Source organism: Pseudorca crassidens, chromosome 10 (genome assembly GCF_039906515.1).
Source record: "Pseudorca crassidens isolate mPseCra1 chromosome 10, mPseCra1.hap1, whole genome shotgun sequence".
NCBI lineage: Eukaryota > Metazoa > Chordata > Mammalia > Artiodactyla > Delphinidae > Pseudorca > Pseudorca crassidens.
Window position 1 is genome coordinate 54,553,424 of NC_090305.1, and position 25,454 is coordinate 54,578,877.

Below are 25,454 nucleotides of genomic sequence, written 5' to 3' on the forward strand. Positions count from 1 at the left end.
CTGTGTGAATCTGTATGCCTTTGACAAATTCACAATGTTTCTGTCATCTGAATCTTATTCCATCACCTGGATATGCCATAAACCATCTGGCCATTCTTCTATGAATGTGTGGTGAACACCTTTGTGCTGACAATCTGACCTCTGGGTATTTTGTTGGGATGTACTCTCAGGTGTGGGATTACAGAGTCAAAGGGAATGAGGCCAAGAGTCTGGGGACCGAGTGAAGGGGCGGCCTCCACTCAGCAGTCCCTAGAGAGAATCTGTGACAGAGATGACAGAGTTGCAGGAGTTTAAAGGACCCCCAGGCAGGGTCCTCAAGTTTGAGGGAACCCTAGAGATAGCCTCCTCCCACACCCTCTTTGTTGTCTTTCAGATAGGAAACTGAGTCCCCAAGAGGTTAAGTCATTTGCAATTTTGGGGCGTTGTCTACCACTTCTGGCCTATGTGTAAGCTCTCAACAAACCTCTCTGAGAGCAGCCCAGATGGACCAGACTTGGCCAGGCCATTAGGCTCCAGACTTGGGTTGTTTTTAGAAATTAAATTACATCATGACACAGAAGATGGAATGGCCAGGCGGCTGGCTGCCCAGCTAGAAGGAAGGCTATGTTCTTCTGGTGCTTGAGAGCCTGAAAGGGTACCTCCTTCCCCATCAGCTGACTACATATAATAGGATAAAATATCTCTTCCTTCATTTGGAAAAACCACAAGGCTTGGTGAAGTGCCTAGGAGCAAAAATAAATCAGGAGGAACACCATGCATTGGGTCAGAGTGAGTCAATGAAACCCACACTGGGAAAGGCAAAGACCTTCATGAAGGCAGCTCATTCTTTGGTTGTTTGTTGAATGAAGATTTGGACTCCAGGTATGGTGTGTATTGCAGACACTGTCAGAGTCCTGCTCATATACCCTCAGCACACACCGTTCCCAGATATAGCAACCACTTCCTACTACAAGCACCTGAGAAGCGTGACTTGAGGGCTTTCTCTGGCTGCAGGAGTCTTGCTCAGGCCCATCTGAACAGGCAGGCTAGAAGGGCAGGAAGCCATCTCCTGGAGCAACCATCAACCAATGACCAATGGGAGTTGGTGTTTAAAAATCCCTGTTTCCTTGCCTTGTGGGTAGGACATCTTTGTTCTCTACGATCTCACACAGGTCCCAGTGTAAGTGGGTCACAGATGCGTGGAGCAGTAACCTGCTCATTAACATACCCTGCATTGGTTGGTTTTCCTTCTGTCTTACTTTCCTACTCCCCTACCAGTTCTCCTGGCATCACCCCCAACTCAAATCCTTGTGTCCATGTCTCCTTCTAGGGGAACCCAACCTAAGAGAATGTAGCCCCTTGAGAATTAACTGTAGGAAACCTTGATATGAGAAACTTCAATCAGCGGAGTAGACACAAACTGATACAGATGTTAAAATTGGCAGACAAGGACATTAAAATCATTATTATAATTATGTTCTGTATTTTCAAAAAGTTAGAGCATAATAAGATGAGATATGGAAAATATTCTAAAGTCCAATGGAACTGCTAGAGATGAAATAGAGAGAGGAAAGCAACCAAGATAAACATCGACAGTAGATGAAGATTCCAGGCTGACAGGCAGAGGTCAAATTATAATAGCTAGGATTAGGTTCAGTTACATAAAACAGGGTAGGGGGTGGTAATTAGCAGTACCTTAAACAGGAGAGAAGCTTATTCCTCTCTCATGTAAAAGAAATCTGGAGGTAAGCACTGCATAACTAAAAGGGCAGCTGCACTCTGCCATCGGATTCAGTCTGGTCTTTCAACCCTACCATCCTTTGTGTATAGCTTTCATCCTCTCATGGCCCAAGGTGGCAACTAGAGCTCCAGCCATTACATCCACATTCTAGGCAGCAGAAAGAAGGAAGAGCAGAAGAGCAAAAGGAACCCTTCCTAGCAGGTCAATTCCATTTAAGCAGTCTGCCTGGAAACCTCATAGAACTCTTCCACTTAGATCCCATTGTCTAGAACTTCATATGGCAGCCTCAAGCTACAAAAGAGTCCTAGAATTATACAGTCTTACCTGCTAATATCAGAGTGGTGCTATTAAGTAGGGAACAAAAGAATGGGCTGTTGGGTCAGATAACCAGCCCTCTCTGCCTTACCAAGAAAGATCCAAGGCTTAGAGATGTTTGGTGCAGAGGGCTGCAAGGTGAAGGACAGAAAACAGGGGTTAGTTGAATGTTTGTTTTCAGAATAACTGGACCATTTAGATCTCCACTTTGCATCTACCTCGCACATGTGGAACACAGGCAATCCAGACAAAAAAAATTTTAAAGCTCTGTATCAGTTATCACGGCTGTATAACAAACCACTCCAGATTTTAGAGGCATAAAATAACATTCATGTATTATTTCTCACAATTTTATGGGTTGGCTACAGTCAATTGGCAGCTTCACCAGGTCTGGGGGGTCTACGATGGCCTGGAGCCTTGGCTCTGGCTGTCATTTGGCCCCCTCTCTGCATGGTCTCTCATCACTTCAGTAGTCTAGCTCATGCTTCCAAGAGAGAGAACCTGGAGGCTGCAAGGCTTTTTGAGACTGAGGCCCCAGAACATGCATAGCATTACTTCTGCTGCATTCAGTTAGCCAGAGCAAGTCACAAGGCCAGACCAGGTCTAATAGGTAAGAAATAGACTTCATCTTTTGATGGAAGAGCTGCAAAGCCGTTGTTAAAGAGGCATGGACACAGGGAGGTTTGATTCATTGGGAACCATCCTGTTAACAATCTGGCAGAGACTCTAAAGAAACTGACTAAACTGCCTGGAGGGCTCCCAGAATGAAGCTGTCCTCATTCTGGAATCTTGAGATCTTATCATCTCAAGGCCTACTCCCTTCTTGTTCATTCTAGAGCAAAGTCTGCCCATAAATAAGCCCTGCCCACTTCACCTCTCAGTTGAGGACCAAAAGAAAGAGCGTGACATATACACCAGCAGAAGGATTCAGTACCAAATACCTTGAAAAATCTATCCAGTCTCTTACTCTTGGGTATGTACAGTTAACAAAGGGCTACCAAAAACATTAAGAAAATTTGAAACATGAAAAAGAAAGACCGCGTCAAAGGTACAATTAACCCCAGAGCAAATGGAGATAAACTAGAGAACAGATGGAAGCATAATTTAAAAACAAAAAAACTTAAGTGACTTCAAAGAGATTTGAGAAGCTATTATATTTATAAAACAAGAACAGAATACTGTGGGGGGGAAAAAAACAGTCAACAGCACAAGAAAAATCTTTGGAAGTATAATGGCAGATACAAAAAATTCAACAGGGCTTCCCTGGTGGCGCAGTGGTTGAGAGTCCGCCTGCCGATTCAGGGGACATGGGTTCGTGCCCCGGTCTGGGAAGATCCCACATGCCGCGGAGCGGCTGGGCCCGTGAGCCATGGCCGCTGAGCCTGCGCGTCCGGAGCCTGTGCTCCGCAACGGGAGAGGCCACAACAGTGAGAGGCCCGCGTACCGCAAAAAAAAAAAAAAAAAAAAAAAAAAAAAAAAAAAAAAAATTCAACAGAGTTTGAAAGAAAAGGAACTCTTCCAGGAAATGGAACAAAATCAAAGAAATGGAAAATAGAAGAGGTAATGAAGATAGAAGACCACCCTAGGAAGTTCAACATCTAAATAGTAGGAAGTCAGTAAACAGAGAAAGTGGAAACCAAAGGAAGGAAATTATTAAAGAACTATGGAACAAAATTTCCTACAAAGATATATGCCCTTACTTTGAAAGAGCCTTCTGAGTTCCTGGTCTAATAAGTTGTTTTGTTTTTTTTTAAACCCAAGTCTAGGTACCAAAGGGAAACTTCAGAACATCATGGATTAAGAGAAGACCCTCAATCTTCCTAGGAAGGTAAGAAACAACAGGTCACAAATAAAGGAAAAAATTAAAGCATCCAGGGACTTTCCTGGTGGTCCAGTGGTTAAGAATCTGCCTTCCAATGCAGGGGACTCAGGTTTGACCCCTGGTCGGGGAACTAAGAGCCCACATGCCGCGGGGCAACTAAGCCCGCGCGCCACAACAAAGAAGAACCCGTGCACCACAAATGAAGACCCAGCGCAGACAGAAAAAAAAAAAAAAAAAAGATTAAGGCATCCAACTTATTATCAGACATGAAAGAGCTTAGAAATTTTGCCTCTCAAGTATCCTTTCTGCCAAAGGAAGATGTGGTATATAGGACACAGTGGAACTCCCCAAGGAGTGCTATGAAAAGAAACTCCAGCTTCTCAGCTGTTCAGCAGCCTGAACACAACCAGTTCACCTTAGATCAAAGACTCAGTGAGCTCTCACAAGAATATTTTTAAGAAACATGGAATACATTTCAAACAATAGGAAAAAAGAAGAAGAAGCTAAATGATATTAGTCATGTAGTAAAGAAAGCATATATTTCTTCTTTCAACAGCAAAAGAGAACCAATTAGAAACATTAGAAAACAAATGTACAAGATGTATGAAGCAACGAAAAATCGCAGCATGATTTTGAGGAACTGGGAATGTAAGTGTAGTAAACTGATTGCTTTAACGACCCAATGGTACTCCATTGTATGATTAATACCAGTTTATTCATTTTTCTGTTGATGTACTTTTGGGTTGTTTCCAGTTTGGGGCTATTGTGAATAAAGTTAATGTGGAAATTCTTGTCTTTGTCTTTTGGTGTGAATCTCATTCTTAACTCGGGTCTTTTTAACTTGCTGTTTCCTCTGCCTGGACCACTTCACCTCTAGATCTTCCCAAGACTGGCTCTCTCTCACCGTTCAGGCTAGCTATCAGATGGTGGCTGGGGGGGACAGGCTGTGGACTGGAACACTTGGGGGCTGGCTGGGCACCTCTTTCTCTTACAGTTTCAGCACCTCTCCGTGTGGTTTCTCTTTGTGTGCTTGTTTGAGCTTCCTCATAGTGTGGCAGCTTCAGGGCAGTTGGACTGCTCCCATGGCAGCTGACAGTCTCAAGAAAGTATTCCAGCAAACGGGAAACTTCATTGCCTTTTACAACCTAGTCTTGGAAATTACATGGCATTGCTTCTGCTGTGTTCTGTTGGTTACAGGTAAATCACGAATCCACCTCAATTCAAGGGTAAGGAATATACACTCTACGTCTTGATAGGTGAGTGATAAGAATCTAGATGAGCCATGTGGAATGGAAGATATTACTGCAGCCAATTTTTGGAAAATACACTCAGCCGTACTGTCCATACCCTATGTGGTTTTTTCCATAGTACTTTTTATTATTGGATATTATTTTCTTTCTTTCTTTGTTTTTGATCAGCCATTGCCCTTTACTAGAATGTGTGCTCTAAAAAGGGCAGGAACCCTCTCTTTGTTATTCTCTGTCCTCTTACCAGTACTTGAATTGTGGCTGTGAAACTGAGTCCCCCTAAAACCGAGTTCTCTTGAGTTTATGATTAATCTCTCTACCCAAAACCCTGTTCCTTTGGGATTGAGGGATAGCAAAGAAAATGGAGGACTGAAACCAAGCAGGACCCTGTGGGGCCTTCCCAGGTAAAAATTCCTTCCATATGTCCCCCATTTCTTGTTCATAGAAAAAAAGGCTTTAGTCTCCTAGGCGTTCCCCAAGTTCCAAAGAACAAGCTCAAGCAATTAATGATCAGGACAACAGAGTCATAGGACTCCTAGCTCCTCCTAAAGGGATATACTTAACAACCTGGTGCATATCTTGGAGTTCTTCTGCAGAAACTAAGACCCCTATGCAAGTGGAGGATGGTGACACTACATGCTGACTACAAGCACACAGATACTAGACTGGTTGGAACCAGAAGCCTTAGATTCCTGAAACATCACCCTGTTACTTCACCACCAACCAATCAGAAAAAACTCCACGAGCTGATCATGCATCCTCCCACCCTCTTCCCTAACACTGTCTTTAAAAACCCTTGCCTGGAAGCCATTGGGGAATTTGGGTCTTTTGAGCATGTGCTGACCTTTCTCCTTGCTTGGCACCTGAAGTAAACCCTTACTTCACTGAAAACACTTGCTGTCAGAGTTTGGCTTTCTGCGCTGCAGGCACAAGAGCCCTTGCTTGGTAACACCTGCACATCATATTCAACATGTTTATTGAATAAAATAATAAGACTTTTGAGACAGGGAACCGTAGATGCCTGTTAATAAACCAAGTAACAGAAGCACAAGCACATTATTTAGGGATGTGGACTTAACCACTCAAAGAAGTAAACTAGAAATAGTTAAAGGAGTTGCCTGTAGGGTTCAAGATGGGAAAGAAAGGATGGGACAGAGGGCAAATACTTTACTGCAGCACTTGTGTATATGGAAAATTTTTAAATGCATGTACTTTTTTTTTTTCCATTTTATTATTATTTTTTAACATCTTTATTGGAGTATAATTGATTTACAATGTTGTGCTAGTTTCTGCTGTATAACAAAGTGAATCAGCTACATGTACACATATAGCCCCATATCCCCTCCCTCTTGTTTCTCCCTCCCACCCGCCCTATCCCACTCCTCTAAGTAGTCACAAAGCACTAAGCTGATCTCCCTGTGCTATGCAGCTGCTTCCCACTAGCCATCCATTTTACATTTGGTAGTGTTTATATGTCAGTGCTACTCTCTCACTCTGTCCCAGCTTACCCTTCCCCCTCCATGTGTCCTCAAGTCCATTCTCTATATACAAGCAGCTCATGAAGCTCAATATCAAAAAAACAAACAACCCAATCCAAAAATGGGCAGAAGACCTAAATAGACATTTCTCCAAAGAAGATATACAGATGGCCAACAAACACATGAAAGGATGCTCAACATCACTAAACATTAGAGAAATGCAAATCAAAACTACAATGAGGTATCACTTCACACCGGTCAGAATGGCCAGCATCAAAAAATCTACAAACAGGGCTTCCCTGGTGGCGCAGTTGTTGAGAGTCTGCCTGCCGATGCAGGGGACACGGGTTCGTGCCCCGGTCCGGGAAGGTCCCGCATGCCGTGGAGTGGCTGGGCCCATGAGCCATGGCCATTGAGCCTGAACGTCCAGAGCCTGTGCTCCGCAACAGGAGAGGCCACAACAGTGAGAGGCCCACATACCGGAAAAAATAAATAAATAAATAAATCTACAAACAGTAAATGCTGGAGAGGGTGTGGAGAAAAGAGAACGCTCTTGCACTGTTGGCGGGAATGTAAACTGATACAGCCACTATGGAGAACAGTATGGAGGTTCCTTAAAACACTAAACATAGAACTACCATATGACCCAGCAATCCCACTACTGGGCATATACCCTGGAAAACCATAATTCAAAGAGAGACATGTATCACAATGTTCATTGCAGCACTATTTATAATAGCCAGGACATGGAAGCAACCTAAGTGTCCATTGACAGATGAATGGTTAAAGAAGATGTGGCACATATATGCAATGAAATATTACTCAGGCATAAAAAGAAATTAAATTGAACTATTTGTAGTGAGGTGGATGGACCTAGAGTCTGTCATACAGAGTGAAGTAAGTCAGAAAGAGAAAAACAAATACCGTATGCTAACACATGTATATGGAATCTGGAAAAAAAAAAAGGTTCTAATGAACCTAGGGGCAGGACAGGAATAAATGCATGTACTTTTGCTTGTTTGACATTAAAATTTTTTAAGTTAAATTTTAAGAGGTTATTGTAGAAAATAGGGAAAAATTGGAAAATATGCAAGACTAATAACAAAGCATTATTTGCAATCCCACCACCCAGAGACAGCCACTCTAAACACTTTGGTCTATTACCTTCCGGTTGAAAATAGTCTGTATCTTGCCTTTTTATTTTCTTTGCATGAATTCTATCATGAGGATTTGCTCTAGAGCAGAAATGCCGGCTGGTAAAGGTAACCTAAGGATTCCTTTACTTCTTGTTTCCCCTACTTAAAGGTCTGCATAATTATGCCCTTTCTTTTCCTCTCTCCACCCTGACAATCGTGTTTAACCCACTCTTGCCCCGCCTCTCCTTGCCTCTTATTCAAAGACCTCGTGAGTTCATCACTGGCTCTTTCTCCTCAGCCACAGGACAGCAGCGTGTGTCTTGGTGACTTATTGCTACACAACAAACTACCCAAAACTCACTGACTTAAGGCAACCATTTTTAGCATTTTTCAACAGTTCTGTGGGTCAGGGATTTGAGCAGGCTCAGCCCCATCATCTCTGCTCCACCTGATGTCTGTCGAAGCATAATGTCCACCACGTCCAATGTCTCAGCTCAGAGCACTGGCAAGGCTGGTGGCGAACAGGAATGGTTACATTGGGATCACATGTCTGGGGCTTTAGCTTACTCTGGCCCCCAGGTGCCTGGCTTCTCTTCCATGTGGTCTCAGGGCTTTTCCCTCTCCACATGGTCTCTCCAGCAGGGTGGTCAGTCTTCCTGCATGACCGCAGGGCTCCCAGGAGCTTGCGTCTGAAACTCTGCCTGCATGCTGTTGGCTACAGCAAGTCACAGGCCCAGCCCAGACGCAAGGGGAAGGGAACACACAGGGCATGAACACCAGGAGGCATGGGTTACTGGTGGCCACCAGTGAGTCACATGGATATGAATTCAAATCCTGGCTCCTCAGCTTGCTAGCTGTATTTCTTTGGCCTAATTTCTATACTTCTCTGAACCACCATTACCTTCTTTATCCATAAAATAATCAGGATATAATTCCTTCTGGGCAGAATCATTTTATGCAATGAATAAGAAAAACATGTATTATGCTGCACATAATCACTGCATGCAGTTTCATAGAAGGGACTTAAGCATTAGAAAGATGTGCAAACCATAAACTTGATAGAACCATAAGAAAATAAGCTCCTGGTAATCTGAAGAAATCTTTGGGAGGGCTTTAGACTTCCAAGGAACCAGAAGTTGGAATCTCAAAAAAATCGCAAAATACGGTGATTCCAGTATGGTTCCATGGGTGAAGAATTTCTTCTCTCTCTTCTGTCTGGAATTACTACTTTCTTCTATTTGCCAACCTCTTGGCTGTATTTTAAGTTTAGTCCTTCTCTTCTTATCTCTCTTGCTGACTAATTTCCTTTGCCTAGTAACCCCTTGTTCTACCCAAAAACCTGGAGCCACAAGAAGCCCTTCCCATGGTCATCCACCTTCCCCTCTAGAAGAGAAATCCCTTTAAGCCCCGTCCCCATAACTGTGCCCTTTCTCCTGGCCTCCTGCCTTGTCACTTCCACTGTGAGGCTCCTCCCCAGCAAGAGATTTGAGAGCAAATGACCTTTAACCCAATGAGAGTCCCCCTCCTGCAATCTCCACTAATCTTCTTAGGTGTTAATATTTAGCCTTACCTGGTAATACCCAGGTGCTGGTAAATGCAGCTGCCCACAGCCTTAGCAGAGAACCTTTTGGAATGCTTCCCTTGCTTCTTTCCCCTGCCTGTTTGATGGAGATTTCTGTTCTGGCAAGAGATCAGCAGAAGTGATACCCCTTTTTCAGCTGAAGGAACACACTTTGAAAGTCAAAGATTTGTTGAAGCACATAGAAACTGTTTCTCAGAGTTGCTCTGAGGTAACTCACAGGATAATTAGCACATTATCAAAGGCCTGAAATGAATGTGCAGTGAGGAAGGTGATTAGTTCTCCTCCCACTTTGGAGGGCAGGTCTGGCGTTGGGGGGAAACCTTAGTTTCTGCCTGTCTAAGATGCCTCCAGAAGATGCTGATGCTGCTGGTCTGGGGACCACACTTAGCCAGGAAATGCTACTAAGTAGCAAAGAAGGCGAGAGAGAAGTGATGGACATCTTCCTGCAACTCTGAGAGGCAGCAAGCAACCCTCAGTTTTTCCAGGCATTTGCGTGCAGCAAAGACCCTGGGCTTTGGGGACAGATAGAGCTCTCCACCCACTGGGTGGTCCTGGGCAAGTCACTTTACTTCTCTGAGACTCAGTTCCCTCATTTGTAAAGAAGGGGGTGGGGTTCATACCTGCCCCACTGAATTGTCCGGGAGATTTTGAGACACAGTGTGTAGGATGGCCCAGCTGAGTGCCCAGCACATCTAAGCCCTCAGTAACCGGTACCTGGTCTCACTATTGCAAGGGTGGAATCAAGAGACCTAAGCAAGAGTCCAATGTCTTCAGCTTTTCCATGTTGCAAGTGAGGACGTTGCTTTGTCTTCACAGGTCCCAAGTTAATAAACAGCAGTGTTCGTGGGTGTGCTCCCAGCGTTCAGATGGCTGCTCTGCTTTGATGGGTACACTTGAGCCACCCCAGGGCAAAATGAGGTAATGCTCTGGAGTCATGAAGAGAAGGCTTCTTTCTCATGAGCTGTCACACCCTCTGATGTGAAGGTGTCTTTCATAGCCTGTTTTCTATTATTAAGTTCATGTGACACCTTTGCCACACACAGATCCTTCTCCAATGGCAGAAAATGAAAACATTTCACAGTTCTTATTGGTTCAAGTCCATTTTCTGCTCCTACACACACAAAGCATTTTCTTTGAGTCTACGTGCCCCATTTCCAAGCCTCTGGTTTTCCCAGACATCCTCATTAAGCAGCAATACCTGCAAGTCCTTCAAAGGACTTATTCTGTTTGTTCAAACCTTCAAATTGCTTTGCAATAACTAGAGACTGCTCTGCTGACAGGCAGGAGGGAGAACAACCCAGATTTCTTTCTCTGGGTTTCTGCTTGTTTTGACTGTTGCAATTTACACCCACATTTTGTCTAACTTTTATTGATGATTCAAGAGAAGCCACCACCAGCAAAACCAGTTGTTTTGTGTCAGAGAACAGCCTTCGACTGAGGTGATTTTCTGTGATGATGGCGACAACCTGATTTCTGGAAATGAAATTTCTAGAATTCTCTCTCAAGATGCCTGGGAAGAGCATACAGCTGTATTGTTCATTCATTACCTAATATCCCCAAATTTATTTCTCCTTACTTACAGAGCTAGTTTGTTTTACCAGTGTAAAAAAAGACTTTATCATGAGCACACTTTCTCTTCATTTAAGCAAAATTCCTAAACTGCAGTTGCTACCCTTTCTAACTTAGGAGATCAAAACTGGGCAGCGGGAGGTGTAGAGTTCAGAGCTGTTAAAGAAAGGCAATCAATGGAGTAAGTAATAGTGACATAGGGACATCAAAGATGGTGCCCAGGGCTTCCCTGGTGGCGCAGCGGTTGAGAGTCCGCCTGCCGATGCAGGGGACACGGGTTCGTGCCCCGGTCCGGGAAGATCCCACATGCCACAGAGCGGCTGGGCCCATGAGCCATGGCCGCTGAGCCTGTGCGTCCGGAGCCTGTGCTCCGCAACAGGAGAGGCCACAACAGTGAGAGGCCCGCGTACCGTAAAAAAAAAAAAAAAAAAAAAAATGGTGCCCAAATGGTTTACTTCACTAGCTGGGAATATGTATTCACCAACACGATATATATTTCAGAAACCTCCTAAATTCATGTTGAATTAAGATTTTTACCTTAGGGATTTCCCTGGTAGTCCAGTGGTTAAGAATCCGCCTTCCAATGCAGGGGATGTGGGTTCGATCCCTGGTGGAGGAACTAAAATCCCACATGCCGTGGGGCAACTAAGCCCACGTGCCACAACTACTGAGCATGCAAGTCACAACTAGAGAGAAGCCCATGCAGTGCAACGAAGATCCTGCATGCCGCAACTAAGACCCGAAGTAGCCAAAAAATAAAAATAAAAATTATAAAAAGATTTTTACCTTAAAGCTATGTGACACTAATTAGCATATTAAATGTTTTCCATTTAAGAAATAAAGATAGACCATGAGATAGGGTAATTAGTTAGGAGGAAACTTTAATGAAGAAAAAAATACGAACAAAAGCAAGAGGCATACAGATTTGTTTTTCCTCCAGAGACCATACATACTCAAGGAATGTGGATGAAATTTCCTCATTTTCAACCCTATATATTTATCCAAATCAGATAGATAGATAGATAGATAGATTCAAGGTGCTCTTCTCCTTCCTACAGAAAGCTGTTTATTGAGGCAGCGAATATTTCTTGAGTGTCTAACCCATGCTGGGCACCATGCTAGGTGCTGGAAGCTGTGAACAAGACAAACGAGTAGTAGTCATTCCACATGCTAATATAGGATATTAGTTAAGAGTCTTCTGGTTATAAGAAACAGCTACTCCAGCAAATGTAAGCAAAAATGGGAACTTATTGGAAAGCTATTATTGGAAGAGTTAAACATCCAAACCCTGGATAGGGCAGAACCAGGAATTCATGGACCTTCCCCTTTGGGCAATGATGTCATTATGGTGACTCAGCCCCAACAAGTCCCAACTGCTGTGTCTTTCAGGTCAAGTTTCTGAAGAGAGAAACTCATTGGCTCAGCTTGGGTGCAGTGTCTATCCCTGGTCCAATTAGCCATGGCCAGAATGGCCAGCTCATGTGGCTTGAACCTGCCCTGACATATTTGAGTCTTCCCAGAAACTGAAAGATTTTGTGAGTAGAGCAGACACTCATTAGCTTCTATATTTTGTAGCCGTAACATTTCAATAGGTTCAGGGTTATATTCAAAATATTTAACAACTGCTATGACCCAGGCAGTGACTAGTCCAACCAATGCTGGTTGTAGGCTAGAAATAAGGTCCAGGAGGGTCCTTGCTGGGTCAGACATTAACCCTGTAGTTACTAGGTCATGGGGAGGTATGGGGCATACTATGGAAGGGGCCAGAGTGGCCCTGCAGAGGTGGGGCTTTGGGGAATTTTCCTAGAAGTTCAGGTGCCCTGGAAGTAGATTCCGAGATGCAGATTTACATGGAAGTGATTTATTAAGGAAATGTTCCCAGGGAAGGCCATTAAGAAAGTGGATGAAGCAAGACAGGGGAGGAGAGGAAGCCAAGCAAGGGTGCTATATTGGGGTTCTCCAGAGAAACAGAACCAATGGAATACACAGGTACAGCTGACCCTTGAACAACATGGGTTTGAATTGCATGGGTCCACTTATACGCAGATTTTTTTTTGATGAATATGTATAGTACTACACAATCAGGGGTTGGGTGAATCCACAGATGCAGAAACACAGGGCTGTCTATGGGACTTGAGAATCTTCAGATTTTGGTATATGCGAGGGCTCCTGGATACTGAGGGAGGAATGAATATATATACACATATATGATTCCATATATATAGATATGGAATTGGCTAACATGATTATGGAAACTGAGAAGTCCCACCATCTGCTGCCTGCAAGCTGGAGACCCAGAAAAGACAGTTGCAGTCAATCTGAAGACCTGAGATTCAGGAGAATGGGTGATATAACTTCTAGTCAAAATCTGGAGGCCTGGAAGCAAAGACCACTGATGGTATAAGGCCCAGTCCTTGACAGGAGAAGACTGATGTCTTAGCTCCAGCAATCAGACAGAGATAGAATTCTCCCTTCCTCTGTCTCTTTGTTCGCCCTTCCTTTGTTCTATTCAGGTCCTCAGCAGATTGTGTGAGGTGCACTCACATTGGGGAGGGCCATCTGCTTTGCTCAGTCTACCTATTCAAATCCTAATCTCATCTGGACACACCCAGGATAAGGTTCAACCAAATATCTGGGCACCCTGTGTCTCAGTCAAGTTGACGCTTAAAATTAACCATCACAGACGCCCTCAGGGATGCCTCATCCCAGATGCCACAGCCTGGGAATGTGGACTCTTTCACTGGAATAGACTCATGTCTAGCAGAGAACCTTGCACAGTTTAGGCTTTCACTAATCAACAAATGAAGTTCTGGATTGAAGCTATGCTGCAGATTTCTCCCAACCAAAGGCAAGGGAGCCAGCCGCTTGTTATCTCAGCACTTCCTGGTCAGTTTCATGGCCACGTTGGGCAGGGATCTCCTCCCCAAGTACGTCTGGCTCTCTGTGCCCTGGCTGAGCAGCTGCTGCAGGGTACCAGGTGCTGGAGGTGAAACCACCCAGAGAGTCAGGTGGAGGATGGAGCCCTGACATTGTCTGTGCCAGGGGGATCAGGGCAGTGGCTGCTTACCAACTTGTTCAGAAGTATTTCAACATTTTGACAACCAGTACAGCCAATCAAGTGTGTGCCAGGGGGATGTCAGCCCTAAAAACAATGCAGGGTATGGCAACCGGAGAGTGAGACAGTGAATAGCAATCCAGTCTCTTCAACTGGCTCGATGTCAGTAGGCCACATTCATCTAAGGCATTAGTTCCCTTAACTCTAAAATAAAAGGGTTGGGGTAGATGATTTTACTTCCAATCTTCTATAGACAATTTCTCCCCTAATAACATTAAGAACTGTCTTCACTGTGTCTAGACTCTGCCTAGATTTTGAGATTCAAAGATAAATAATATATGCAGTGGACGCTTGGATCTTTCCCTTTGTTTCTAGACTCTAACCTCACCTTCCTATTTGCTGCTCTCTGTTTGGGGGACGCCCCACATGTGTGGTCTTAGTGGAAAGTCTCGGCAGCTTCCTAAAAGGAAGGTCCTCCCTGTTTAGCCCAACACAGACAGAGGGCTTGGACCTCTGGATCAGCTGGCTGCTTTCTCCTAGAGTTTGGAATTTGGAGTGAATGACACCTGGAGGAGGGAATGGTTTGGAGGTCACTCCTTGCAGGCAGCAGGGACTTGCTGACTACACTCTTCTAAAGTGTGGCCTCTGCTGGGGTTCCCGATGCATGGTCTCCTGGAGCCCCTTAGGCTGCACCTTTTCAAGCCTAGCTGTACACACTTAGTTTCCATTCTGTATCATTGCTCAAGAGTTGTTGGCCTGTCTCTTCCCATTTCTAGACAGTAGATGCCTTGAAGCCTGGGACTGTGGACTCTTCCACTGGAGTCACTCATGTCCAGCAGAGACCTTTGCACAATTTAGGCTTTCACTAAGAAACAAATGAATAAAAAGTAACAAATCATGGTACAGACAAAAAGAAACTGGAAAATTAGCCATGGAATTTTTTAGAAAACTCTATTCTGAGATTAATACACAAGTGCCTGAACAAACAACTGTGTTTCTGCAAAGATTTTTTTTTCAAATACTGACGAAAAGACTCATCTATGTGCCTGTTTCTTTGTCCAGCTCTTTATCCAATAATAGTTTGTTTACCTGTGTGTGCAATGACCTTGCTTCTAGGCCTAAGGTTGAGCTTCCCAGGACTATTGTTTTAGGCAATGTTTATGTGCAATTTTTTCTTTTGTTCCTTGTGGGTAAAACAACTTAGTAACCATAAAATGAGAATCTGAAGCATCTAAAAATCAACATCTTGAGTGGTCTTCCATCCATGTCCACTCTCAGCAGGACCCAACAAAAACATCCCAAACAGACTAGCAGATACAAACTATCATATACAGAATGGATAAACAACAAGGTCCTACTGTATAGCACAGGGAACTATATTCAACATCCCATGATAAACCATAATGGAAAGGAATATGAAAAAGAATGTGTGTGTGTATATATATATATACACATACATGAGTCACTTTGCTGTACAGCAGAAATTAACACAACATTGTAAATCAACTATACTTAAGTAAAATAAATTTTTTTAAAATCCCAAACAGATGAAAACCTGTTTGCTTTGAAGACACACAACAAAGAAACTGGAAGAAAAAAGAGTGAAACGTGTGCCAAGCAAGAGAGAGATTTCTCCTTATACTTTCTTTTAAATAATAAAAGATGAACTCATTATTATCCCAAAATCTCTTGAGGCAGAAATTCAGGCACCCTATTATTCTATAAAATCAAAATGACAGCATCCTTGGAGAAACAGTTGCCTGGTAACTCAGAACAGAGGGTTGTCTTTAGATTCCTCTGGAATCAAGTGTATCTATTTTGGTTTTTCTGTTGAGCTCATTTCCTTCCCTACAATCCCAGAACTGAACAATTTAGGGGGAAGAATTCCACTCATAAGAAAGTCTCTTTTCCTACAGAAGATATTTTTAAGAAGTACAGCTCTCTTCATGAAGTTGAATTGTTCTGTTTTTAGGACTGTTACATGAACATATAAGAAAAGAAAAGGAAAAATGCATTAACATGTAAGAAAAGGAAAAATGCCAACTGAGAGGAGGTTTCAGACAGAGATGTATGTTTTGTGGCTGAAAGCCAGACACCAGTTTTTTTCTTTTTTTCTTTTTTTTTGGCCGCGTTGGGTCTTCGTTGCTGCGAGCATGCTTTCTCTAGTTGCGGTGAGCGGGGGCTACACTTCGTTGTGGTGCGCGGGCTTCTCATTGCGGTAGCTTCTCTTGTTGCGGAGCACGGGCTCTAGGCACACGGGCTTCAGTAGTTGTGGCATGTGGGCTCAGTAGTTGTGGCTCGCGGGCTCTAGAACGCAGGCTCAGTAGTTGTGGCACATGGGCTTAGTTGCTCTGTGGCATGTGGGATCTTCCTGGACCAGGGCTCAAACCAGTGTCCCCTACATTGGCAGGTGGATTCTTAACGACTGCACCACCAGGGAAGTCCCCAGACACCAGCTTTCTAAGAGAATAAATTAATTCCGAATCTCACCTAAGATGAAAGTATAATTTACTCAGTTGAAAGATGCTTTGCAAACTCCTACCTCTTCGTTGGAGCAAGAAGATTTGTCCAGGTAGGCTCTTACTCACCAAGCTCAGAAGCCCTAAGTCTCCCCTCTTCTGAATTAGTGATGTGGGCCCAGATCCTTTTCCTCTCTGCACTTAGATAAAAGTGAATGAGGTAATTGCATCACTAATGATTCTTTTACTTATAAGCAAGAGAACCTGAGTGAAAGACCTTACACAAGAGGGAAACTACTGGAAGGATTGGGATAACTCACAAAAGGATAACCAAATAGCTTGGGAGTGGGCGGGAGTCAAGGTGCTGGAAGTTAAGAGTCAGGAACCACAGAAAGGTCGAGAAGGAGAAACAGGCTAGCAGGAGCCCATGATGAGAAAAATGAACTTCAATATCTTTGTATTGCTCACTCAAGATTCATAATCCCTGGAGAGAATGTCACATTGGTGGAGTTTAGGTCAAAAGCCTGAGCCTGCTGTCCCAAGTCAGTGAGAGGAAGAATCTACTGGAAGGATGCTCCACAAAACCCTTCAGTTTCCAAGATGGAAGGTCAGGTACCTAGCTTTAGTCACGTCAAGACTGTCCACGATAGGGTGATGGGAAAGTCATTTCCCAAGAAGAAATTCTGGTGCTATTAAGAAGGGAGGATGAATGCTAAAAAGCCAGAAAACGTTCACCATTGTCTTAGGTTGGGTTCCCAGAAGCAGAGACCGAGGCAGAGATTCTTATACAAGTGACACCCTGAAGTCATGCTTTCAGGAGAAACTTGTAAAAAGATAAGGGAAGCAGGGGAAGAGGCTAAACAAAGATGAGGCTTCAGCTGAGGTCTAATTTCAGCCTGATCCCAGTTCTGGAGTGTGAATGCCACCACAGTGTTGTCCCCTTTGAGGAAAGGGGACAGTTTTTGTATCCTCCTATGAGTCAGTCATTGGCTGCCTGATGCCCTGAGGGGAAATAGCACTTCCCAGGCATTTCCCAATAAGGTGGCTCCCCGTGACTAAGGAAAAATCTCCAGAGACGGGTATAAGCTTGAGCCAGTATCAGCAACACTTAGAATAGCTGGGAAGAGGGGAGCTAGCACAGTAAACGGGATCAGGGCAGGGCACCAGCAGTGTCTACTACAACCATAAAAGTAAAGGCAAGGTAGTTGGATTTGATTCACTAAATCCGGGTTTCCCATCTGTAGACTGATGTAATAATCCTGGGACTGCTATTAATTCTGAAACAGATCAGATGAAAGGGATCAATTATTGTGTGACTGTCTCATTGGGGAAAATAATGTAATGAACAGAGAGACACCAACAGACAGAGTAAGAAGAGGTAAAAAATTATTTAAAAGAAACAGATAATGACAACCGAATCAAAAAATGGGCAGAAGATCTAAACAGACATTTCTCCAAAGACATACAGATGGCCCAAAAGCACATGAAAAGATGCTCAACATTACTAATTATCAGCGAAATGCAAATCAAAACTACAATGAGGGGATTTCCCAGGTGGTCGAGTGGCTGAGATTATGCACTTCCATTGCAGGGGAAACGGATTCGATCCCTGATCAGGGAACTAAGATCCCACATGCCACATGGCACAGCCAAAAATAAATAAATAAATAATAAAGATCTTAACACTCTTAAAAAGAAAGTTATTAAAAAAAAAACTACAGGGCTTCCCTGGTGGCGCAGTGGTTGAGAGTCCGCCTGTCAATGCAGGGGGCACGGGTTCGTGCCCTGGTCCGGGAAGATCCCACATGCCGTGGAGCGGCTGGGCCCATGAGCCATGGCCTCTGATCCTGCGCATCCGGAGCCTGTGCTCCGCAACGAGAGAGGCCACAACAGTGAGAGGCCCGCGTACCGCAAAAAAAAAACCCAAAAAACAAAAAACGAAAAGTAGAGCTACCGTATGATCCATCAATCTCACTCCTGGGTATATATCCAGAGAAAATAATTCGAAAAGACACATGCACCCCAATGTTCACTGCAGCACTATTTACAATAGCCAAGTCCTGGAAGCAACCAAAATGTCCATCGACAGAGGAATGGATAAAGAAGATGTGATACATATACACAGTGGAATATGACTTCGCCATAAAAAAGAATGAAATAATGCCACTGGCCGCATCATCATGGATAGACCTAGAGATGATCATACTAAGTGAAGAAAGTCAGACAGAGAAAGACAAATATATGATGAACTCACATGTGGAATCTGATTTTTTTTTTAATGATATAATGAACTTATTTACAAAACAGAAACAGATTCATAGATTTCAAAAAAAACTTATGGTTACCAAAGGGGAAACATGGTGGGGAGGGATAAATTAGGAGCTTGGGATTAACCTACATACACTATTATATATAAGGACCTACTGGATAGCACACGGAACTCAACACTCTGTAATAACCTATATGGGAAAAGAATCTGGAAAAAAATGAATATATGTATATGTATAACTGAATCACTTTGCTGTACACCTGAAACTAACACATTGTAAATGAACACTGTAAATCAACTATACTCCAATAAAATTAAAAAATAAAGTATCAGCCTTCACCAGTGAATGATGCAGCTTGCCCCAAGATCCAGCACATGAATTATCAGAATGAAACAGAAATGTACCTCAAGCCTCTTATATGCTTTCCTACAAAAACATAACTCTCTGTCAATATAACTAGCAGTTCTTAATTATGAGATAAAATAAGGCGGAACAATATAGAACAATATTAAGAGAAATAAAAATGCCTTCAAATTAAGTACCTTTTCATCTCATCCTCTTAGGTCATTAATTACCACTTTAACTTTATCTTGGCCTCCCTACTCAACTACAAGGAGAATACTTAACTTTCTTTTGGTGGTTCAAGTGTCAAAAATGTCCTTAGCCTGGTATAGAATTTTTTTTTTTTTTTTTTTTTTTTTTGCGGTATGCGGGCCTCTCACTGTTGTGGCCTCTCCCGTTGTGGAGCACAGGCTCCGGATGCGCAGGCTCAGTGGCCATGGCTCAGGAGCCCAGCCGCTCCGCGGTATGTGGGATCTTCCCGGACAAGGGCACGAACCCGCGTCCCCTGCATCGGCAGGCGGACTCTCAATCACTGTACCACCAGGGAAGCCCAGCCTGGTAGAGAATTTTTTCAGAAAATCACTTCTAACTCTTCCCCTGCTGATCCATCTAATAACCCTACTTAGGTTTTATTGGAGGAGGCAAAGTGTTAAGAGTTTCATCACTTCTCTGATTAGTTCCAGAGGATAATAACAGCTCCTTTACAAAAGTAAACCATTTTTCAAAAAGAAAAAGGTAATGAAACTTACGGATGTAGTCAAAGGACTGACACTAAAGGAGAAAGATTTACAGGAAGGAGATCACTGGAAAAAAAAAGAAAAGAAACTAATAGACTTTCTAATGCACTTGAAGGAATGCATAAAAAAAAACATATATCAAAGAAGTCTTATAGACCTAATGGGGAATTTGAGAATAATTAGTGATAAATGCACAGAAAACTAAGCAAACAAAAAAAGGCTACTGTTAATTCCAAGAAAGAACAGAAAGTTGTACAAAAAAAGAAATATAACTATGATTAACATTTACAACGTGAATAAACAACACTGCTCATTAAATTATGATTGACAGCATCAATGAGTAAAGATATCTAGTCTCAGTGACCTAAATATAAATGTAACTAAAATCTGGCAGACACCTCTCTCTCTCTCTCTCTCTCTCTCTATATATATATATATATAACATTATATATATATATTTATATATAATGTATAATTTATATTATGTAATATATTTATATAAGATATATTACATTATATATCTATATATTATATATACAAGAATATTCTATGTAATATTCTTATGAGAATAAGTATTTTGAGTCTCTCTCTTGATTATACCTGGTAATAGAATGGCCAAATACATATATATATGTATATATATATACCCACATACATATACCCATTAGATACCAGTAGCCTCCACACAGTTTTGACAACAAAAATTTCTCCAGACATTGTCAGAACATTGTCAGATGTTCCCTGGCGAGCAAGATCACCCTCAGTTGAGAACTACTGTTCCAACCTTTTTATTACATTTTCTCTACTAAATGGTGAGGGTTTTATTTCTCTGACTTAAAACTGATTCAGAAAGCCATAAATTATGTCAAAATTTGATAAATAAAATATTAATGTAATTATTTAGAAACCTGAACCAATAAAAGAATAAACAAATTAAAGTATTAAATGCAGTTGCTCCTAGAGAGTAGGACAGGACAAGGAAGGGTGATTTTGAACTTTTTAATATGATTTTATTTTTTTGATGTGTATATATATATAGCTGACCAGGCCAGGTAGAAAGTTCCAGAGAGAGGCTTGAAATTCTTATTCTCATAAGAGATTAAAGAAGTGCTTATTCTGATCTTTTGTTTCTAACCTCATCTAAGCCATATTCTCTTATATTTCACCCAGAGGCAAGTATGGCTCTCATCTAGCTTGAATCATATATTTATTTCTTTTCCAAGATGACTCGAGGCTGCCTCGTCCCTAATGGTTCTGGGTGGAGAACTGGCTTACCTGGTTATACTTATGTAGTAGTCAGAGAAAACAGGAAAAAAACACTCTGGTAAAGATTATATGAACATTGGGACGTCCCTGGTGGTCCACTGGTAAAGAATCCACCTTACAATGCAGGGGATGTGGGCTCGATTCCTGGTCAGGGAACTAAGATCCCACATGCCGTGGGGCAACTAAGCCCACGTGCCACAACTACTGAGCTTGCACGCCTCAACTAGAGAGCCTGTGTGCTGCAAACTACAGAGCCCATGCACTCTGGAACCCACACGCCACAACTACAGAGCCCACGTGCCCTGGAGCCCGCATGCCACAACTAGAGAGAAGCCCGTGCGCTGCAATGAAAGATCCCACATGCCACAACTAAGACCCAACACAGCCAAAAATAAATAAAATAAACAAATTTTTAAGAAAAGATTATATGAACATTAAAATAACATTAGAGTCCCTGGATCTGCATGGGTTGCCTGCCTCCAAAAATGAGGCGGAGGAGGGAGTGGGGGCGGTTGAGACCTTGCTTTGCTGATGTGTGTCAATGCTCTTTATTTTATTAGGCTGTCTTTCCTCAATCTCCATCCATCCGTATCTCCCTCATCTTGTAATCTCCAGCACTACCTCTAACTCATCTTTGCTCCCCCAACCATAGCAATTGAAACAAAGTCTTAGGACTGAATTTCTTCATTTGCTTGATTGACTAGTTGTGATTGTGCTCCAACTGTTTTGGAAATGCATTCATCTGACATATGAACAAATAATAGAAGACAGTTTTCAACCCTCCAAAACATAAAGAGATGGAAATGTGTATTTATACATTTTTTTTTGATTTGCATTTCCCAGATTACTAATAAGCATCATTTCATGTGCTTGTTGGCTGTTTGTACATCTTCTTTGGAGGAATGTCTACCCAAGTCCTTTGCCCATTTCAGAATTGGATGGTCTTCTTATTGTTGAATTGTAAGAATTCTTTATATATTCTGGATACTAACCCCTTATCACAAAATATTTTCTCCTGGGACTTCCCTGGTGGTGCAGTGGTTAAGAATCCGCCTGCCAATGCAGGAGACATGGGTTCAAGCCCTGGTCCAGGAAGATCTCACATGCTGTGGAGCAACTAAGCCCATGCGCCACAACTACTGAAGCCCATGTGCCTAGAGCCCGTGCTCTGCAACAAGAAAAGCCTTTCAATGAGAAGCCCCCGCTCACCGCAAGTAGAGAAAGCCCATGTGCATCAACAAAGACCCAATGCAGCCAAAAATAAATAAATAAATAATTTCCCCCATTCTCTAGGTTGTCTTTTCATTTTCTTGATAACGTCCTTTGATGCACAGTGTTTTTACTTTTGATGAATCCAATTTATCTATTTTGTTGTTGTTGCTCATGCTTTTGATGTCATATTTAAGAATCCATTACCAGGGACTTCCCTGGTGGCGCAGTGGTTAATTAAGAATCTGCCTGCCAATGCAGGGGACACAGGTTCGATCCCTGATCCAGGAAGATTCCACATGCTGTGGAACAACTAAGTCCATGAGCCACAACTACTGAGCCCACGTGCCACAACTACTGAAGCCCTCAAGCTCTAGGGCCTGTGTGCCACAACTACTGAAGCCTGTGTGCCTAGAGCCCATGCTCCACAACAAGAGAAGCCACCACAATGAGAAGTCTGCACACTGCAATGAAGAGTAGCCCCCACTCGCCACAAATAGAGAAAGCCCACGCGCAGCAACGAAGACCCAATGCAGCCAAAAAAAAAAAAAAAAAGAATCCATTGCCTATGTTTTCTTTTAAGGGTGTTAAAGTTTAGCTCTTATATTTAGATTGTGGATTCATTTTGAGATAATTTTGCATATGGTGTGAGGTAGGGACCCAGAGTCATTCTTTTGCATGTGGATATCCAGTTGTCCCAGCACGCTTTGTTTTATTTTTTATTTTTTGTTTTGTTTTGTTTTGGCCATGCTTCATCTTGCAGGATCTTAGTTCCCTGATTAGGGATTGAACCTAGGCTCCAGCAGTGAAAGCACTGAGACCTAACCACTGCACCTCCAGGGAACTCCCCCCAGCACCCTTTGTTGAAGAGACTATTCTTTCCTCCACTGAATGGTCTTTATACCTTTGTCAAAAATCAGTTGGCCATAAATATGTAGATTTACTTCTGGACTCTCTTTTCCGTTGGCCTATTGTCTATCCTTATACCAATACCACACTACTTTGGTTACTGTAGCTTTGTAGTTTGTTTTGAAATCAGGAAGTTTGAATCCTTCAACTTTGTCTTTCTTTTTCAAGATGATTCTGGCTCTTCAGGGCAAGTATTTCCTTTTAGCTCTAAAGTCAATTTCTGCTTATAGCCAGGTTTGTGACTGTTTCCGGACCACTATGGGTGCCTCCAGCCATGATGACATTATTTGGAATAATGCCATTTTTCCAAACAAGGCATTATTCCTCTCAACAGAAAGAGATGTATCTGGGTATTTGTGGAACCACATTTAGTTCCTGAGAAAAAAATTAAGTCAAACAAGATTTTAGTTTTAGTTTTTTGGCATCATACAAGTGAAAACAATACATTTATGGGCTGAAATATTTGTCTAAATAGAAGACACAGAAATCTATTTTCTATAGTTTAGACATAATTCTAGACACTATGGCAAGTCTAACATGGTGGACACAAAGTCAAGGTTTGAATGATATTCTTGCTGTGTGAGGGTTGTAAGGCAGGTCCATTTGAACAAAAACCTTGTGTGTACACTTTTCTTCTTTCGCCCCTCCCTTTCCATTGCCCATCTTGCCTTTACTTCTTCCTAACTTCCTTCCTGGTCCTATTCTCACACCTCCTTCTCTGAAGATCTTTCTACGCTCCCTCTCTTTTCCTTGCCCTGCCTTCTCTTCCTTGCCCTTTAAAACTCCCACCCCCTGACTGAATCCCAACTCAACTTTAGGAAAACAAGTTAGTCAAACTGATCCTCAGAAAGTGGTGTCAACGGCTAACTCACTAACACTCAGCCTTCAGTGTTCATCTGTTAGCCCAAGGAGAAGCCAGTAGGTAGAATAATTGCAGATTGTCTAGGAAAGCCATTTGAGTCCCTCTGGATCTTTCATAAAATCACTCCAGTGAGCCTATGATGCGTATATTTTGAGACAACCTAGTACTCTGTCTCAGTTTTCTGTTTTTCTTTAGAGCGGAACCTGGACCATCACATGTGGCGGGGAGTGTTGTAGAGGGAGATCTAGGGCTGGTTCCTTCTGGTCCCACCTTAGTCAAGTCCTGAGCCCTTCCTTTTACTCCATCAGTGGATCCCTCTGGACATCCAAGTTTTCACTTTCTGCTCTGGGCTATTGTGCCATGTGTTGTTCACACAGGGTCATTCTTCTTGAATGACCAGCGTGTTTTGTGTTGCCTGCTGCCTGTGACTGGCCTTCACTGACTCCCATAAGAAGGACTCTGAGCTTGATGTAGATTCCCCTTACTCGTGGCTTCCCAGTGGTCAGGAGGGCTACCTGCAGTTGGAGGTTCTCTTCTTGGAACTTCCTCTCCCCAAAGTACTGTGGTTCATAGCCAGCTGCCTGGGCTGGTATTAGACCACCTCTCCTTTTCATTCCACAGGGACAGGACCCCTCACACAACTTCTTGGATTCCATTTTGTTTGTTTGTTTTGTTTTGTTTTTTTAGTTCATGTATATTTCTAATAGGTATATTGGATCCTGTGTCCCAGTCAGCATAACTCTCCCCAGTTTTGAAACAGTTCAGATAATTATCTGACCTCACCTTCGAAACATCACTTAACTCTAACATGAGAGAAACGTCTTCAGTTTGTCAGGAGCAGAACTTGACTGGAGAAGAGAAAAACAAAGCCCATAATTATAATAAATATGGAAGAGCACAGCAGCAGCATTTAGGATCTTTAAAATTATATTCAGGTCCTTTTATGTCTCACTTATTTCACTTAGCATAATGTCCTCAAAGTTCATCTGCAGCATGTATCAGAACTTCCTTCCTTTTTAAGGCTGAATAATAATTCTGTGGTATGTACATACCACGTTTTGTTTATCCATTCATCTGTTGACGGATATTGGGTTGTTTCCACCTTTTGGCTATTGTGAACAATGCTGCTATGAACTTTGGTGTGCAAGTATTTGTTCAAGTCCTAAGTTTTGATTATTTGGGGTATATACCATAGAAATAGATCATATGCTTTATCATACCTCCCTATGCTATTCCATTTAGCTGCCTATTCTTTCATCAGAACGATACCTTTCTTTTTTATCCTGCATGGTTTTTTGTTTGTTTTTTTTTGTTTTTTAACATCTTTATTGGAGCATAATTGCTTTACAATGGTGTGTTAGTTTCTGCTTTATAACAAAGTGAATCAGTTATACATACACATATGTTCCCATATCTTTTCCCTCTTGCATCACCCTCCCTCCTACCCTCCCTATCCCACCCCTCTAGGTGGTCACA

At 42.6% G+C, this 25,454-nt stretch overlaps 1 long non-coding RNA gene across 3 annotated transcripts in view; it reads right to left on the minus strand.

The window, feature by feature from the left end:
• LOC137232204 (uncharacterized) overlaps positions 1 to 25,454 on the minus strand; it is a 72,662-nt gene that overhangs the window by 15,048 nt on the left and 32,160 nt on the right. The window lies entirely within an intron of this gene.